The 18,649-nt window shown below is 45.5% G+C and overlaps 1 protein-coding gene across 3 annotated transcripts in view; it reads right to left on the bottom strand.

The window, feature by feature from the left end:
* Positions 1 to 18,649, bottom strand: part of ATXN1 (ataxin 1) — a 245,872-nt gene that overhangs the window by 23,680 nt on the left and 203,543 nt on the right. The gene's annotated exons all lie outside the window — the stretch shown is intronic.

An 18,649-nucleotide genomic window follows, 5' to 3' on the forward strand; every position in this document is an offset into this window, starting at 1 on the left:
CCCTCTTCTCTTTTTCTCTTTCCAGAAGGTAGACAATGCGTTTCTTAGTTTCGCCTCCAGAAATGCCACTCCCACACCTTAGCTCTTCTTTACCTCGCTGGGCAATCAAACGATGCCCACAAGGTGGGTAACACCGGTGAAGGTCAGCCAGACCTACCCTCTGAGCCAGGCACTGGGAGGACAAGGTTAGGAACGGAAATCCTCAGCGGACTTCATACCTTGTGTCTGAGTCCTCCTCTGCCAAAGGCGCTCCTGAGAGATTCCACTGACTCTGGGTCCATACTGGATCTACAACGATTCTCTCCTCCCTAACACACGCATGCACGCACGTGCACACACACTATACACAGGCCAACTCAGCAGAGGGAGCCCCAAATAATCGTGTTCTCTACAAGTTTCCAAACAACTCCCAGTACAGCTACTCACATGGTTAACAGAAAGCCAAAAGGAATCTGTTGGACAGTTAAAACAGGAACATGGTTATGGTTTTAAAAAAATGCAATAACCAGGCTGAGGCACCGCGGGTGTGCTTAACGAGGGTGGCTTTACGCTTGCTCTACCTCTGCCTCTCACTTCCTTTCCAAGTGGTCTTTGAATTTTCTCTCCACACGCTCCATAAAGAACCAATCTACCCTCAACCCTAGAGATGAAACCTCTGCTGGACCAATCAGGCCCGAGTGTTTCAACCTGGACATACAAGTAGTGAGCCTGGAGCCAGTTTTCATGGACACCTAATCTCAGTCTTTCAGGAACCACAGAACTCTGTTACCATGACTGTGTAGGCAGACAGATGCCCACCTGGCAAGAGGCAGATCATCAATGGAACCAACAGGGACCAGGCTTACAGGCGGCAGTTGTGAGGGCAGCCTACAGGCAGCAGCTGCAGCCGTGAGCCATGTCACGCGCTGTGACCCCGGGAAGCCCTGGATCAGGCTCTGGGAATTCCAGGCCCTGGGTTTTTAGCATTTCTCCTACACAGGCCCGCTTTTCTATAGTCTGATGTTAAAACAGACACAGTTAAGGCAGCAGTTTTCAGCACTACCCTCCCCGACCTAGGGCTCTGTAAGTCCCAGATAACTCCATTCTGTATAGCCTTCTCTTATGAAATGCATGGCATGTAATTTACACCCAATATGTGCAAATAGATTAAGATGACAGTGCTATTTTCAAAACAATGATAGAATAAAATTAAACTACAAAAACTGAAAACAGCTGCCCCTTTTGACTACTTAAAAAGTACTGATACTGATCTTTTTATCTCTAGGTTTTAAGTCACGCTAAGAAAGAACTGCATAAACTCTGTTCCCACACAGACTAGCAAAGGAAAGTCATTTAGGAGATGGACTCAAAGCGAACTGTTCCATGCGCCCCCTGCTGGCTCCACAGCAGCACTGATCCAATAAAACCCCACAGGATTTCATTAGGGAAGTTCATGCAAGAGTAGTATGTCAGAATCCGGAATGAGAATACAGTAGGCCCAGCCAGTAAGGCACTAGGTTAATTAGCCCAAGGCAGCTCTAGGGAAGAAAAAATAGCGGCATAAAAGTCCTTTCAAAGCCAAGTAAAATGTCAAATGCATTCAGAAAGAGGTCCATTAGCAATGCAAATGTAAAACTGCTGTACAACCGAATGCACCATACACAAACCTAGAAAACCCCTCTGAAGGTACTTTTAAAAAAAGAACTCAGCTTTAGTGAATCTGAATACGAATGCTGACTTGGTTCTCGGCAGTGCCTTGGTTTATTTACACTGTGTTGTTTTTTGAAAGACACTGGCTGACTCAGTTGGCCCTAAAGATCTCAGTATAGATTCCATGGCTGGTCTTCTGCTAATGGACCAACTAGGACCATATCGGCCTTACCACACAGATTCAAATATACTCTTCTGAAAAGCTGTCCATTGATAAACATCTTTTCCAGATAATACAAATGATGAATCAAGGATACAAAGATTAACTGGAGCGACCTGGGGCCAAACTGATACAAATTTCAACACTCCCTCCTCCTACCTTTAGGAGGACCTTGTCTCCTATTTACCAGCGCAGCTTGGAGGAGTCGCGTCTCTCTAGTTCTGGGGCATGTGTCCCTTTCTCTGTGTTTCATTAGCTCTCTATACTGTCTGTATCTCTCATCAGGGGAAATCATCGTGAGGATAGGGACTGTATCTTGCTGTATTTTCAGTGAACCACGAGAGGGCGCCACAGGACGCCACCATGTCCCTGGTACATTGGATGATAGTTCATAAATTAAAAGAACAGAGAGGTAAATTGCGAAGGTGCAAAGTACAGCAGGGAAAAGGAAGGGAGAAAGAGAGAGACTAGGAAGAAGAGAAGAAAAAAGGAGAGTGGGTGTCTGCTTTTAGGGTCTCTTTCTAGCTGCATGTCCCTCATTGCCTTTTCAGTGCTGAAACGCACCAGTGGTTCACCTGGGTCCCGGAGTTCACCTCCGGATGTACCTGTCACAACAAGAGACACGGGGCCACACACCACTGTATAACTGCTAAGTTACCGAAGAGCCACACATGCAGATCATAGGTTTCAACATTATTATTAGGAAAGGGGAAGTGAACAGGGAATTAATAGATGGATCGAGACAAATTTATTTAGGGTTGACTACATACAATTTGCCTGCTAATCGCTGTTCTGAATACATCCATCTTAAGCATCTTTATATCTACATTTGTATCTCTCTCATCAGTATCTTAAAATTTAGCTCAGTGGCAATAAGACCTTGCTATTCCAAGTGTGGTCCTCAGACTAGCTCCCCCGGCAGCTTTAGAAAAGCAGAACCTCAGGCCCCACCCAAACCTCCTGATTTCAGAGTCCGCATTTTAACAACACCGCCAGATGATTCACATGCACAGCAAGGTGTGAGAAACTCAGCTTGTCTGCATAAGCTTCTAAGTAAAGTAAACGTCTGGAGCCTCTTCGGATGGAGTAGGTGCTGGGAAACCAAACTAGGTGCTGTGAGCAAACAGAATCGATGGAGCCTGGGAGATAAGCAGCTAATATTTAGGGAGAACTCAGCTGTTTACTTGGGGGTCACCTAGACCCAATACAGTTCTAAGTAACAGATGCTCCTTTTCTTCTGGCTCTTTCCATCTTCAAGAACTATAAGGAAATACACTTCAAAAAGGCTGTTATTGTACATTTTATGTATAATTCCATCATCTCCAGGAGAAAAAACAGACTTTAATAAAGGAAGATATTTATATCTTTGATATCATTCAAAAATCCCCAGAGCCCCCCCCCCACCCCCATTAACATGGATTCAGATTGCTTTGGAAGTGTTAGGAAAATGAGATGATCCCCACTGATTCCGAGTCCTGTAAATAACAACCAACTGCTCTGAATGGAAGACACTCCTAGAATCTGATACATACAGTCCTAAAAATGCATTCCAAGGTCAGGGCAATAAACTAGGTTGCTCTGCCCAGCACCCTCCATCCTGCGAGTTTCTCAGTTTGAGTGAAACCCATGACTGTCTGGCATGTATGTCCATGCACAGCAGAGACGTGGTTTCGGTTTTAAAGAGGAGGAAATGCAGCCTGGTGAGCTTGTGTCAGTTCTGGAAAAACCATATGACCATTTAAAAGACAGAACACCTGGACCTGATGGGAGAGGTCACTAGGACATGGCAAGGATTCTTGAAGTCCTGACATGCAAACCTCTTGCTTTACTAAATTATTACACAGGAAGATCTGTGTAGTGCAAGGGCACTTCATTTAGGTTAAATATTAAAAACAGGCCCAACTCTGATATCCTTGAGGTTTCTGGGATGGAGAAGGGTGGGTTGGATGATAGCGTAATTAGATACCTTCATGGTTGACTGAACAAGAATGCCCCAAAGGAAGTGGATCACATATTCATTCATCAAACACTTACCTTGTTTCTAGTATGTACAGTGGACCTTAATTATTCAGTGTCAGCATGGGGCAAATGGTATGCCAGAACTCTATTTTCAGTTCTATTCTGTTCACCATTTTATTAGTGTTTTGGTTATCATATTCAGAGGTAACAGAAGGCTAAAAGGGATGCTTAATATATTACTGCAATTAATATTCAAACATATCCTGAGAAGCTGGAAGTGATGGCACAAAACCAAAAAAATAAAGATGAACGAGAATAAATATACATGCCCTGCCCTTGGTTTCAATAGCTCAATTAGTCTAATAGCAGGGTTGGAGCAATCTGACTTAAGAATAGTTCACATCAAAGAGCCCAGGAATTTCTGTTTGACCATCCATTCAATATGAACCAACAGTTGGGTATGGTGCCTAAAAGCTGGCGTAACTATAAGCTTCATTTTAAAAAGCACAGTATTCCCAATAATGGAATGAATACTGCAGGAGCATACGGCACTGGTAAAGCCACAAAGTCCTGAGGCAAGGGGACACTGGCGGGCATGCCCAGGGTGGAGCGATGGGGTTAGTGGGAGGTCTGGACCCAAGACAGGTAAGTAACAGCTGAGGCAACTGAAGATGTGTGGCCTGGGGGACAGAAAAAAGCCGGAGCAGAGGTGCAATGCTCAGATCTATAAAGGGCCCTCCGTGGAAGGCAGGAGAGCAGAACTGACCTCCAAATTACATTGATACACAGCTGACCCTTGAACAACACGGGTTTGAACCGCGCAGGTCCACTTATACGGGGATTTTTGTTTCAATAAATACCTGCAGTACTACATCATCTGCAGCTGGCTGAATTTGAGGATGCAGAACGACCTACATGGAACGTCGACCAGGGAGCTCGAGCATCGGGGGCTCCTGGAACCAATCCCCCGCAAATACTGAGCAACGACTATATACAGTAGAAATGAGAAAGTAATTAGAACTGTTAAAATGAGCTGGGCTGCCTCATGAGGTAGGGATCCCCGTGGCATCCCAAGTGTTGAGGCAGAGTTTGGAGACACGAACTGATGGTCCCATGTGGAAGAGAGACACAATCATAGGGATGAGAGGGGGAGAAAACGTACAGGGCACCGCTGCACTCCACCTAGCACTAATCAGGGACTGCAGGGGGCGTGGCATACCGTGTTAGAGGCGGAGTTGATTAAGGAAGTGAGAGAGAGATCTTCATACTTCACAGGCTTGCCAGCAGGGACCCCCCAGCACATCACCCAGCACCAGGCTCAATGAGCCCACCTAGTGGTGATCCAGGGCACAGCAGCGCTGAAACCTCAGAGGGAAAATCCTACAGAGTCAGAGGTGGAGAGCCCTGGATGCTATCACGCTGTGTAAACAAGCTCTCTCTCCCTCTAGGGTCACCAAAAGCAAGTTCAAGTCTGCACCAGGGTGCAGGACCCTTCAGTCAGTGAAGTGACACATGCCACACAGGGCTGGGAAGGCAGGGATCTGCCATGACCATCTACAGCTGAGATGTTAGTGGAATGAGGACAGGCAGGAGAAAAGAGTCCCTCTCTTTATATTATTAGCACCAAGAATAACAGTTTGGGGGGGCCCTGTTCATCTATAGATTTGGGGGCAATGAATACAGTGACTAAATGTAATGTAATAATTAAAAAAAATTAAATCCACCTGTAAGAATACAGTTGCATTTGGGTGTTCCCTGGCTCAGGGAAGCTCTGAGGGCAACAAACTGACTCGGAGTCACTGTTCTGATCACATCTCCATCTCCTTGATGGAAAGATGCTGGAGGGGACTCTTCAAGACGCACAGCCGCTCTGCTGCCCTTCCTCCACTGAACTCCTCTGCTTGGCATGGAGCTAACCCCGCCCCCCCGGTCTCCCTCCTCCCTAAGTCGTGCTCCCTCATCTGCTTCTAACGTCAGCATACTAGAGTGACAGGCTTCCTCAAGCCTGGGTGAAGCTCCTCCTTCGTTCCTGGCTTCTGCCATTATCGTATCTCATCCACGTGACGATTGTGACACCGGCGGGTGTTCCTAGTGGGTTTTGCCACCTCTGGAAAAACAGGGAGATCTGTCCTCTGCGTGGGTCCACCGCACGGGGATGTGGCCCACTTCTGTGTCCGCAGGAGGTCAGGCCTGAGAGAGGAGGGCAGAGGGGCAAGGCCCACAGCTGGGCTGGGCTGTCCCTGGCTCATGTGGGATGTCGCCACAGCATCTGAGCAGCCAGTGTCCCCTGGCAGCCTGCCCGTGCTGGAACTCCTGGAAAGGCTCAAGGAAAAATAATCACTTGAAGGGATATCCATCTGGACTGAAACCGGTCCCAAATGGACTGTCCAAGAGACGTCGAGTTTGAGTTTTTAAGAAAAGCCGGAAATGCTTTTCTGTCAAGACCTTCCCTGGTTCAATACGTAAGCAAATGCCCTTCTGCTCTCAAGGGCTGTGTGTGCCAGATTAGCTACCCCGGGACACGGGCACCTCTGTTTACCCACCACTCTGGCTGGAGGCTGGGAACCATAGGTGCTTTCCATGACCCCATAGCAGTTCTCACCCTGCTCCTGAGTGAATTGTTTTAAGGACAGAGGGACTGCTGTGACGAGGTGCAAAGAACTGGCCACAGTAACATGGTTAGAATTGGGGTTAGGAGACAAGGATCTGTCAATTTTTGACTCTTGATCGAATGTTCTTAGCACAACAGTGAGAAATCTCACTTCAGAAGTCGTTCAGCACTCACTTCCATGGGCATCATTGGAATATCAGGATAAAACATTATTATTACTGATAGGAAGGTAACAAATTAATATTCTTACTAGTACCAGTAGGGGGAGGACACAGAGAGTAGTAGAAAGAATAGGCTGGGGTGTAGGTAAAGGACAAGTTCAAAGCCTGGCTTCATCTACAAATAACAAGTGCTGTCGAGGACAGCGGGGACATGGAGAAAAGGGGACCCTCCTGCACTGCTGGTGGGAATGTAAACTGGTGCAGCCATTGTGGGAAACAGTATGCACGTTTCTCAAAAAACTAAAACTAGAACTACCATATGATCCAACAATCTCATTCCTGGGCATATATCTGAAAGAACTCCCAAAACACTCATTTGGAAAGATATACGCACCCCAATGTTCATAGCAGCGTTATTTACAATAGCCAAGATATGGAAACAACCTAACTGTCCATCAACAGATGAATGGATAAAGAAGATGTGGTATATTTATACAATGGAATACTACTTGGCCCTGAAAAAGAACGAAACTTTGCCATTTGCAGCAACATGGACAGACGGGGGGGGGCATTATGCTAAGTGAGGTAAGACAGAGAAAGAAATACAGAATGATACTGCTTATATGTGGAATCTAAAACAACAACAACAAACTAGTGAATACAACATAACAGAAGCAGACTCACAGATAGAGAGAACAAACTGGTGGCTACCAGTGCAAAGGAGAGAGAGGCAATATAGGGGTGGAGGAGGGGGAGGTACAAACTTTTGGGTGTAAGATAGGCTCAAGGATGTCTTGTACAACACGGGAAATAGAGCCAATATTTTGTGGTAACCGTAAATGGAAAGTAACCTTTACAAGTTGTATAAAAATTAAAAAAGAAAAAAAAAACCAACAACCCTGGCCTCACTCCTACTGCCTATGGAATCTTTCTCTTTCTTGTAATTTTTATTTTACTCCAAATTATATATGTGTCCAGTTTAGAGAGTAAGCATCTCAACAGTGTGTAATCTTATAGGTAATACCTCTGCCTATAAAACGGGGAGGAATTAGTATGCACAGTGCCTGGCATCGTGCACACACTCAATAAATGCTCACCATCCTAACTGTAACTCAGCAAATGCTTCTTCCTGAATCCCTTGTTTTCACCCACACTGATGGATCACTAATCTCTCCTGGTTCCGTGATCAAATCAACACAATACCTTCAAACTCTCAATCCTTTCCAGCATCTGGGTTTTTCCTCACACCTGTGATTTACACAAAAGAAAAAGCCATGGATGTTTGAGAATTTATTTTCTTTCTTCAGCTGGTAGAAGGGATTATAGTTACAATAGCTCCCAATGCACAGGCCCGCATTCACACCCAAAAGCATGAAAGCCACTCCACAGGTACAAGCAGAATCAACAGAAAGGTGAGATGCTAAACTCGAGCTTGGCGTGTCTCTGTAAGGGTTAAGTGTAATGGTTCCTGGTTCCACTCTGCCTGCTCTTCCACAGCACTTAGATGAGTAATTCCCCAAAGGCATGGTGGGGAAATGCAGAATCTTCTTTCCACATCCCACAGGGAAGGCTGCCAGCTGTCTTCTCACACACACTCTCATAAGCTCTGCTACACACCACACAGCAAGGGGCCCGTGGTAGCTGGAGGGGGCTTAGTCAGATTCTCTCAACTACCAGGGTGCTGGGGTTCCAGGAGATTAGATGGCCCAAGTTTACAAACAGAGAACACGAAAATCTCCATCAAGTAAAAAAAATGCCTTTCTGGAACTGAGGCAGTCTGCGACAGGCTTGAGGCATTTGTTGCCCTTGATGTGGGCGGGTGGAAGGCAAGTGGAAGGTTCTGTATAATCTTGAACTAACAGGTCATTCCTCCTGGGAGTTCCATGATGGGGTCCCTTCTGTGGTTGTCTTCCAGTCTCTGGGACACTATACAACTCTACCACCGTCTTGGCGACAAAGGCCCTGAGACCTCCTGGGACCCAGCAAAGCAGGTATGACAGAAGCCACTGGGGCTTTCTTTGTGTAGACTATAGATAGCAATGCTTTTCATACAAGCAACAGCCAGTGTGTTATCATCCCATTGTAAAGACCAGCACACTGAGGCTTAGCGTGTTACGGGACGCCCCTAAGGTTACATGGCTCATAAATGGCAGAAATAAGATGAAAATCTTGATTCATCTAATGCAAACACCTGGGTTCCAGTTCTCGGATTAGGCAGTAGATCGGCTGGTATATAGTGCAGGATTAACCTCACCCAAACAGACGTCTGGCCTTTGTCTTTGGCTACTGGGAGGTCCTGCCTATAGAAGTCTGTCTGTTTGCCTGGGGGCTTTGACCACCAGTCTAAAGTATAATTTATGAGGGGGGCTTTGGGCCCCAGGCGATATCAGTGCCAACCTCTGGAGGAATTAAAAGACTAAAGTTACGCACCCAACCTCCGGGAGGAGCTGAGGATAAAAGATCAACCACGTGGGTGGTATGAGACTGAGCTCCAAGAAAATCTCTAGACACCGGGGCTCGGAGGAGCCTCGATGGGTGGCAGTACCGTGTGTGTACTGTCACGCTGCAGGACTGGGAGAAGGTAACGCCCCCCATGACCCCACGAGGAGAGGACACCTGGAAGCCCCGTGTCTGGACCCCTCCAGACCTCTGCCCTATATGCCTCTTCCTTGGTTGATTTTAACCTGTATCCTTTCTCTGTAGTAAAGTGTGAACGTGAGTACAGCAGCTTTCAGGGAGCTCTGTGCTTCTAGTCAATGGATGAATCTGAGGGTGGTATGGGGGACTCCCCCCACCCCAGAACCTATAAGTGGTGTGAGAAGTGAGGGCAGCCTTGTGGGAACTGTTCTCTAACTTTGTAATTGGCTCATAAACTCCTTCTTATATAGCACATGATGATTATACACTTAAAATAAATAGATCAAGTAATAAAATAAGCATAATAAATGAAGTTCATCGGGGTTCAGGGAAAAGAATGTAACATGCGCCAAGGACCAGATAAATCCAAACCTCTACATTCCAAAACAGTGGCCTGTGGCCAGGCAGATGAATGGAACAGAATGAGGGAGGAAAACACTGCCTGGGACAACCTGATCTGGCTTAGGGTCCCATAGGGAAAGTCTCCCTGTGGCAATTACCCAGTGGCACACACATGTAAGCAGCACTGAGCGTGTCACCTTTCTGCGTACAGAGTTCCAGGTGTTGGAGCAATGGGGGCAACCCATCAGCTACTTGCTGGTGTCTCAATGTTCTCAGTCTGCTGTGTGGAACTGACTTACTAGAAATCTCCCAAGGCCCCGTGGAGGCTGAACAACCCAACAGACCAAATACAGGGCTGGGCTCCATCATCTGGCTCTCCAGAGTTGTTTGGTTTTTTTTTTAAACAAATTTATTTATTTTTTTTTATTTTTCGCTGCATTGGGTCTTCATTGCCGCGAGTGCTTTCTCTAGTTGCGGCGAGCAGGGGCTACTCTTCATTGTGGTGAGCGGGCTTCTCATTGCGGTGGCTTCTCTTGTTCTGGGGCACGGGCTCTAGGCACGCGGGCTTCAGTAATGGCGGCTTGTGGGCTCAGCAGTTCTGGCTCTTGGGCTCTAGAGCGCAGGCTCAGCAGCTGTGGCGCATGTGCTTACTTGCTGCACGGCATGTGAGATCTTCCTGGACCAGGGCTCGAACCCGTGTCCCCTGCATCGGCAAGCGGACTCTCAACCGCTGCGCCACCAGGGAAGCCCCTCTCCGGAGTTTTGAGGAAGTACTTCCTCCAGATCACAGAGGATGCTGTGTGCATGCCTGGGACAGTCCAAGCTGGTTGTGCTGTGTTCCTCAACAGAGAAAGGGACAAAGAAAATGGGGTATATCCATACAATGGACTGTAATTCAGCCTTACCACAGAATGAAATTCTGATACGGACTATAAGCTGGATAAATCTTCACAAAACATTATGCTAAGTGGGAGAAGCCAGACACAAAACGACCAATATTATATGATTCCACTTGTGTGTGGTCCACCTAGAGCAGGCAAATTCACAGAGACAGAAAGTAAACAGAGGTTACCAGGGGCTGGGGGAGGGGTAATGCAGAGTCACTGTTGAGTGTGTATATAGTTAGTCTGGGATGATGAAAAAGTTCTGGAGCCGGACAGTGGTGATGATTGCACAAAAATGTGAATGTGCCTAATGCCACGGGAATATAGACTGAAAAATGGTTAAAATGGTAAATTTTACGTTATATATATTTTATCTCAATTAAAAAAACTTAAATTACATATCATGATTTTAAAAGTTTGCAAACCAACTGCAGTTTTGTTTTTAAACTTCACAGTGCCCCCTTCCCCCAAAGTTCTGCTTGGAGCTACGTGGATCCCCCCAAATACCTGCTAGAGTTAGCCCGCTTTCCATGGCTGGACTTTGGGGTGTCTCTAAGCTCTTACACTTGTGTGCATTTTCACAATGAGAACTGGGAGCCATAAGAAGTTAAGAAGCATCTGGCGAGGGTGTGGAGAAAAGGGAACCCTCCTGCACTGCTGGTGGCAATGTAACTTGGTGCAGCCACTAGGGAGAACAGTATGGAGGTTCCTCAAAAAACTAAAAATAGAACTACCATATGAGCCAGCAATCCCACTCCTGGGCATGTATCTGGAAACACTGGAACTTGAAAAGATACATGCACCCCAATGTTCGTTGCAGTACTATTTACAACAGCCAAAACATGGAAACAACCTAAATGTCCATTAACAGATGCATGGATAAACAAGATCTGGTACATATATACAATGGAATATTACTTAGCCATAAAAAAGAACGAAATAATGCCATTTGTAGCAACATGGATAGACCTAGAGATTATCATACTAAGTGAAGTCAGTCAGAAAAAGAAAGACAAATACCATATGATATCACTTATCTGTGGAATCTAAAATGTGACACAGATGAACTTATCTACAAAACAGAAACAGACTCAGACATGGAGAACAGACTTGTGGTTGCCAAGGCGGGTGGGGTGGGGGAGGGATGGATTGGGAGTTTGGGATGAGCAGATGCAAACTATTATATATAGAATGGATAAACAACAAGGTCCTACTGCATAGCACACGGAATTATATTCAATATCCTATGATAAACCATAAGGGAAAAGAATCTGAAAAAGAATGTATATATATGTATAGCTGAATCACTTTGCTGTATACCAAGGAACATAACATTGTAAATCAACTATACTTGGAAAAAAGTTAAGAAACACCCACGGTAGGCAGCGCCCCACCCTCCAACTATCCCATCCCTGCCCACTCAACACAGAAGGCTGGCCAATATCGCTGCCCTTGTGTTCTCCCCTTGGCTCCATCATCAGGTAACGTCAGTCCCACCTGCTAAATCAGGGGTCAGTAAACTTCGGTGAAGGGCTGCCCGGTAGATATTTTCAGCTCTGCAGGCAGCACAGTCTATCGGAAGGCCTCCACTCTGCCGGCGCAGCATGAAAGGCGCCCTAGATCATCCATAAACAGATGGGTGCAGCTGTGTCCCGTTCCAGCTCAAACACACTTGGCTCAAGGCCTTTGGGTACGTGGATTCCCTCAGCTCTATCTGAACACTCTCCACTCCAGCCACCACCCCTGCACAATGCCCCTTGCTGCTTGTTTTCTAACCCAGAGGTTCTCCTACCCAGACTTCCCAGATGACGTGGAGGCTACCTGTCTGGGGACCATACTTTGAGAACCATGGCTCTAACCTATCTTCGAGGTCTTTTTTTTTTTTTTTTTCTTTTTTTTTTTGCTGTGGATCAATTTTTTTTTTTTTAAGTCTTTACTGAATTTGTTACAATATTGCTTCCGGGTTTGTTTGTTTGTTTTTATGTTTTTGGCCACAAGGCATGTGGGATCTTAGCTCCCCGACCAGGGACAGAACCCACACCCTCTGCGTTGGAAGGTGTAGTCTTAACTAGTGGACCGCCAGGGAAGCCCCCCAGGTCACTTATTTTAGGTTCTCCCCACCCCAACCCCATGCCCTCTCCTCTGTGCTGCTTAAGACCATGCTTTATCTTATCACATACACACCATCCTCTAACTGTCTGCAATCCCCACCTAGGCTAACACTGCCGCTGGCTCCATGCCTTTGCTCATAACGGCCCCCCTGACCTCGACTTTCTTTTGTAATCATTCCTAACATCTTGACAAAGCCACTCAAGACCACTGCAGTGTTGCATAGCCCTTCCTTCTCTCAGGCTCACCAGCACTTATATAATGTGTCCATTGTATTCTATACTTATTTTCATGCCTCTTTCTCATTAGACTGTAAACTCCCTGTGCTGGATACGGACTGAATTTCATAACCCTGTGGGATTCTAGGGCTGCTGTCCTTTCTCTGTCGGTTGACAGTTCTCATCCTGTGTCTGTTGCTGTTCTGTCTCCCTTAGAAGTTGGCTACTAAAAGGCAAAGTGTTTCTGGATCTTCTTCTAAATTTTTGGACGTGATCGTACAGTGTTGGATCAAAAGTGGAACTCATGACAGAGAGACATAAAATACTGTGTATCTGAAAAGCATCTGCACTTAGAGATTCCATTTCTAGCACGGATTCTCATGTGAGATTATGAACCCGAGATAATTCCCGTAGCAAGAAGTAAGAGCACACCCTAGGAGATGTTTTTAAAGATGTGGGCGATAACATCTTTAACCTCTAAAAATCCGCATCCCATTCTCCAAAACTCTGTCCAGACTGTCCTCACATTAATCCCAAGGAAAGGCTGCTGACCGTCTTTGGATGTACTGGAAGGAATACGTATTTACAAAGACAGCAATTTTACTGAAACCAGCCTAAATCAAGCATAGAAAGAGAGATGAGCTTATAAAGATCAGCCGCGATAAGAATTCTCTCTGAAATAAATGTTTGTTTTAAAACCGGGGGTATGACTCATACTCGCTGAATGGGTGGCTGAGTTCTGACCCTCAAAAGATGAATGGTTCATTTTGAAAAGCAGAGCAAGTGGGAAACCTACACTCTACCTCTATTGTTTTCTCCAGAGGGAGGCTGCGCAGTGGAGCCCAAGATGCCCCGAGTCCTTTCCGATCACCAGCAAAACGGACAATGGGATGACTTGCTCCCTGCAGCTGTTTTCAATCAAAAGGCTGAGTTAATTACCACGGCCCCTCCCGGGGCTCACAGGCAGCCCAGCACGAAGCTGGTGGAACATTAAGGATGCTGAATGAGCTGCCAGAAATTCGGCTGCCAAATTACCCCTCCTCACCTTGGCTCGGCACCATTAACTTAATCAGGTATTCATTCCATAAGAACATTTTACAATCTCCCTGGAAGGCTGCCGCTGCCCTCCGAATGTGGCACACTGTCAAGCAGACAGCACTCAGCAGGAAATGTCAGGGACGGTTTTAGCTTCTTTGATTTAATTTCGGGTCTGGGAAGAAGGGAATCCCCCGCTCCAGGCAGGACTTCTTGCCTACGCCATGAAGGGAGGCTATGATGAAGAGCTGGTCAAAGACTAAGGAGACAGGCTTTGCTTATTCTGTACACTAAGAGACAGCCCACGCTTTACGCCATAGCTCTTACTGCTGGGCAATCCACAGATGGTTGACTTTGATGTCACAGGGACCTGGGAGAGACTGGTGGCTTTTGGCATTTGGTGATTGGTGACTTCAGGGGAGGTATTCAACTTTCTAATCTTCAGTTTCCTCTTTAAGAAAACAGAGATAATAATAAGCTCTATTTCATGGGATTCTTAGGGAACAGCATGCAACAATGCATTGCCCAGCACGCAGGCTGGAGAACCTCATAGAAAGCTGCCCCGGCAATGAACCGCTTCCAGGCATCAAATGACCTCCCCTTAAGGTGGCTGAGGGCACCGGATTGGGATTCTAGTTGCCAGAGCTGGAATCCTGGCTCCTTCGCCCACCGGCCGTGCCTCAGTTTCCCTATCTCTACAGTGAGAATAATACCAGTACTCAGCCCATGTAGGCTTGTTGGGAGTTCACACCTTCAAAGAACATAGACCAGGGCCTGGCCCACCGCACGACCTATAAATATTGGCCACTGACGTTACAATTCCCTCCTGAGAAGGGCCCTCCCTCCCCGCTTCCTTCACTTGGGTCGTATTTTCACCTGTATTGAAAACACACACTTGGAAGACCCTGCGACTCCAAGCAACTCCCTGACCCATCACAAAACAAGCAGCGCCTTAGTGGATATTAGTACCTGTGTAATCAGCAATGAATGTGTATGTGGCATTTTCAGGGAGGCAACTCTCTATGGGTCTTCCTTGTTGCTGCATATCTTGTAAGTAGAGGCACTGACTCTCTTTGTTCTAGGCTTTTTTCCTTTAATTGAAGTATAGCTAAGTTACAGTATTTGTGTTCGTTTCAGGTGTACAGCATAGTGATTCTGCTTTTTTGCAGATAATATTCCATTATAGGTTATTATAAGATATTGGGTATAATTCCCTGCGCTATAGAGTAAATCCTTGTTGTTTATCTATTTTATGTATAGTGGTTTGTATCTGTTAATTCCATACTCCTAATTTGTCCACCCCCGCTTCCTGGGTTATTTTTTTAAGGATGTTTGTATAGGTTCTAGCCTTAGAAGATCTCTTCCTCCAGAGCTAAGGGGCAGGTTTGTTTGCTGCCCAGTATAATAAATATAATAACTGCCTCTGAGGTTAAACAAAAAACAAAAAACAAAAAACCACGCACTTGCCTCCCTTGAGTTCTTTCCTGGGTTACTTCATGCAACACACGTGCCACTCAAGTGTACTGCAGACGCTGGGTACAACAGTCTCTAAAAGGTTCCTTGCTTCACCTCCGCTAATGAGGAATTTCAAGTCTCAGCAGCTCAGGAAGTTTACTAAGTCTCTAAAACTTCTTCTAGAAAATAATCCATACTAGTGCCTTGATATTTTTTCCTCCTAACTGGACTAAAGCCTTGCCTGCAGAACAAATGATCAATCGCATCTACATTCCAAAATAAAATTCAAATGCACTCATGCTTTAAATTTGGAGGTGTTCGTATTATCTGTTGTGTCTTCCTGCAGTATCAATAGAAGCCTTCTGGTTTATTTGAACGTGGAGCACGGTACCCATTTTAGACACAGTTACTCATCACAAATTAAATCAGTCCTTTTTCTATTTAACCTCTCTGGAATACCCATGCCCTAATGAGCATCTCTGCAACATTATAAACGCACAAAAAATGGCCAGTTATTTTAGTTAAGACCCTAATAGCAAATGAAAGGCAACACATAATGCTGTGGGAGGCTGCAGGCATCGAATGGCTGTAATCTATAACAGGCAATAAAATGTTTAATGGACAGACAGAAATGCAAAAGAGTAAGTCGGTGCCCTGTTGACCACAAAGCCCATTTTCTTCACGAGCACCGTGGCCTCGAAAGATAGTTCACCTCTCTGAGCCTCCGTCTCCTCGTCTCCTCATCTATAACACGTGAACGATGATGATGATGTTTTCAAAAGATTGCTGTGCGATGAAAGAAGACGATGCATGGGGAGAAGTGCAACGTCTCTCACAAAAAATCCGAATACGTTCTTTTTCCTGAACGTCAGCTCCAACTGCCTGTCAGGAATCTTCAAACTTCCCCTTATCACCCCTCTCAAACCAGCATCTACACTCTGCTTCCACACTGGGGCCATTGTTTTGCACCATCTTCCCAGGTCTAAAGCAGCATTGATTCTGATGACTCCTTACCACTTAACCACTTACCACTCCCCTAGAGGTATCGATCTTTCTTCAAAATGTCTCAACCATTAGGGAAAAAAGTCACACCTGTCCCTTTTTTCCCCCCATCCCCCCACAGAGTAAGGAATTTGGCCTTTGTTCCCGATGCCCAAAAAGGACTAGACTTTACCTTTGGCTTCTGGGAGATAATCTATGTCATACTTAATAGGAGAGTATAGGGTGGGGGGCCTTGAATCACAGCAAGTTACTTAACCCAGGGCTCTGCATCCTCATTTTAAAATGATAATAATAACAGTATCTACCCTGCAGGGTTATGGTGACTATTAAATGAGATTAAGTATATTAAGCGCTTAGTGCAGTGCCCAAGCACAGGGTACGCATGCAATACGTTAGCTAAGAAATGTCACTCGTATTCAGTAGGAACTATATCCATAGTAACCTCTTTTCCTTTAGAATTATGAGAAGATGATGGAAATGGTCAGAACACTCTGAGAATTCTGTCAACATATTCAGTATCGGCCTTATTTGCCACAAAGCATTTTCATTTTGAGTTTTGCTGGTGTTCTTCTTCTAGGAAATCTATTATTTTTCCCGATTGATTTTTTTTTTTTTATCGTTCTGCTTCAGACTGAAGTATGTAGGATCAATACACTTCCCTTACAATGTAATTCCAACAGAGTGAAGGGAAACTAGGCCTCATTTCAGTGTTTTCAGCTCCTATCCATCAGCACTCCCTGATTTCACGATGTGGGCTACAGACAGTCCCAGCTGTGCGCTGAGGACCCCACTACATTCCTGGTCTCTCATGGAGTGTACTTTAGATTGGGAAATGGGAAAAAAAGAAAGGCTTTTATTTCACTCTGAGATAATTTCTTAAAATAAGTTAGGCTTTTCCTAAAACTAGTAAAAATATAAATAAAAGAGGCTCCCATTAGAAATGTCTTAGTGTTAAGTAGAAAAAATGCACCCCTTTGATTTTCAGACATATGATCTCCCTGTCTGATACACTCATTTTTTTCATAAGAACATGTCTCAAAAATTGGGATCTTTCTCTGCTCTGTAGGTTTGAAAAATCTATAGTTTGCTTCCCTTTTGCTCTGGTTACCTCATGGGGTGGTGGGAAGCCTGGTGAAAGCCAGCAGGAAAGCAGCCACTGAGTCGATTAATAATGTTTCCAAGGTAAATGATACGATGAACCCATCATAAACCTAGTTAGTAAAATATACAAAGTGTCAGCTCCTGAGAACTTCACAGAAAGCTCTCAACAGGCAGTCAGAAAGGGAGCAGCCTGGGAGGCTTCCCCAAGCCGCAAACAGTCAGGTAGGAGTTAACGCTTTGGTCGGATGGGTTTTGTTTTCTGTTTCACAGCTGATTTGAAATTTTCCTCAAGGACAGTGTGGAAGATGTTTAAGTAAATGCATGGATTTACAAGCTTACTCACACTGACTGCCAGGACCACTTCGTGGTGAACGCTCAGGATGGTGGGAGATCTTTAAGGTGACCATAAATGACCATAGCCAGACACATCCCGAAGACTGGCTTTGTGGTTCAACAGAAGCATGATGGGAAAGTTACAGTCAGATTCAGTAACAGAGGAGGGCGGTAGGTGTGCCTAGCTGTGGGGATCTAAGAAAATATACCCCTCAAAAGGGATTATTTTAACAAGGCAGAAAACAATTTCCCTGACAGAAACGTGGCAGGGAAAAGAGCTCAGAGAACGGGGAGAGCTGTTGCGGGGGGTGGGGGGGGGTGGGCAGCTTTAGAACGTTGTGAAAGTCTCATTAAAAACAACCACAAACACGCTTGGCCATTATCCAAATGAGTGAAAAATAGCTTTGTCTATGAGAAAAAAGAAATTAAAACTGTTCTAAGCATTACGTTTCTAGATCACAATTGTACATGAATACATTACAGTGAGGGCTCCCTGAGCCGGTTATCAGAAACACTTGTGACTCTAAAAATACACATTCCCTGTCGTTGTCCAAGACTCAGCAGATCCGTGCTGGGACCCAAGAATCTATATTTTTTAAAACTCCTCTGGTGATTCTGACCAGCAGCTAAGTTTGGGAACCTACTACACCAGACGCACTGGCAGCATGTGAGAAACATCTGGGGACATTTTAAAAAAATCCTGCCGGTCAGGCTACATCCCAAGCCCACCATGTCATAAAGCCTAGGGTGGGACCAGGCATCCGAAGTTTCCTCCTAGGTTGAGAATCACCCCTTAGACCCTAAGTTCACATTCATTAACATACCCGCCACCCCGGTACCTGACATACAGCAGGGCCTCCACCATAAAGCCAGACGCATGCCGTTTCTAAAGCCTACAGACGTTCCAACTATAGAAAAACACAAATGAAATGCTGAGTTCCAGAACAACCTAT

Source organism: Delphinus delphis, chromosome 10 (assembly GCF_949987515.2).
Source record: "Delphinus delphis chromosome 10, mDelDel1.2, whole genome shotgun sequence".
In the NCBI taxonomy this organism is placed as follows: Eukaryota; Metazoa; Chordata; class Mammalia; order Artiodactyla; family Delphinidae; genus Delphinus; species Delphinus delphis.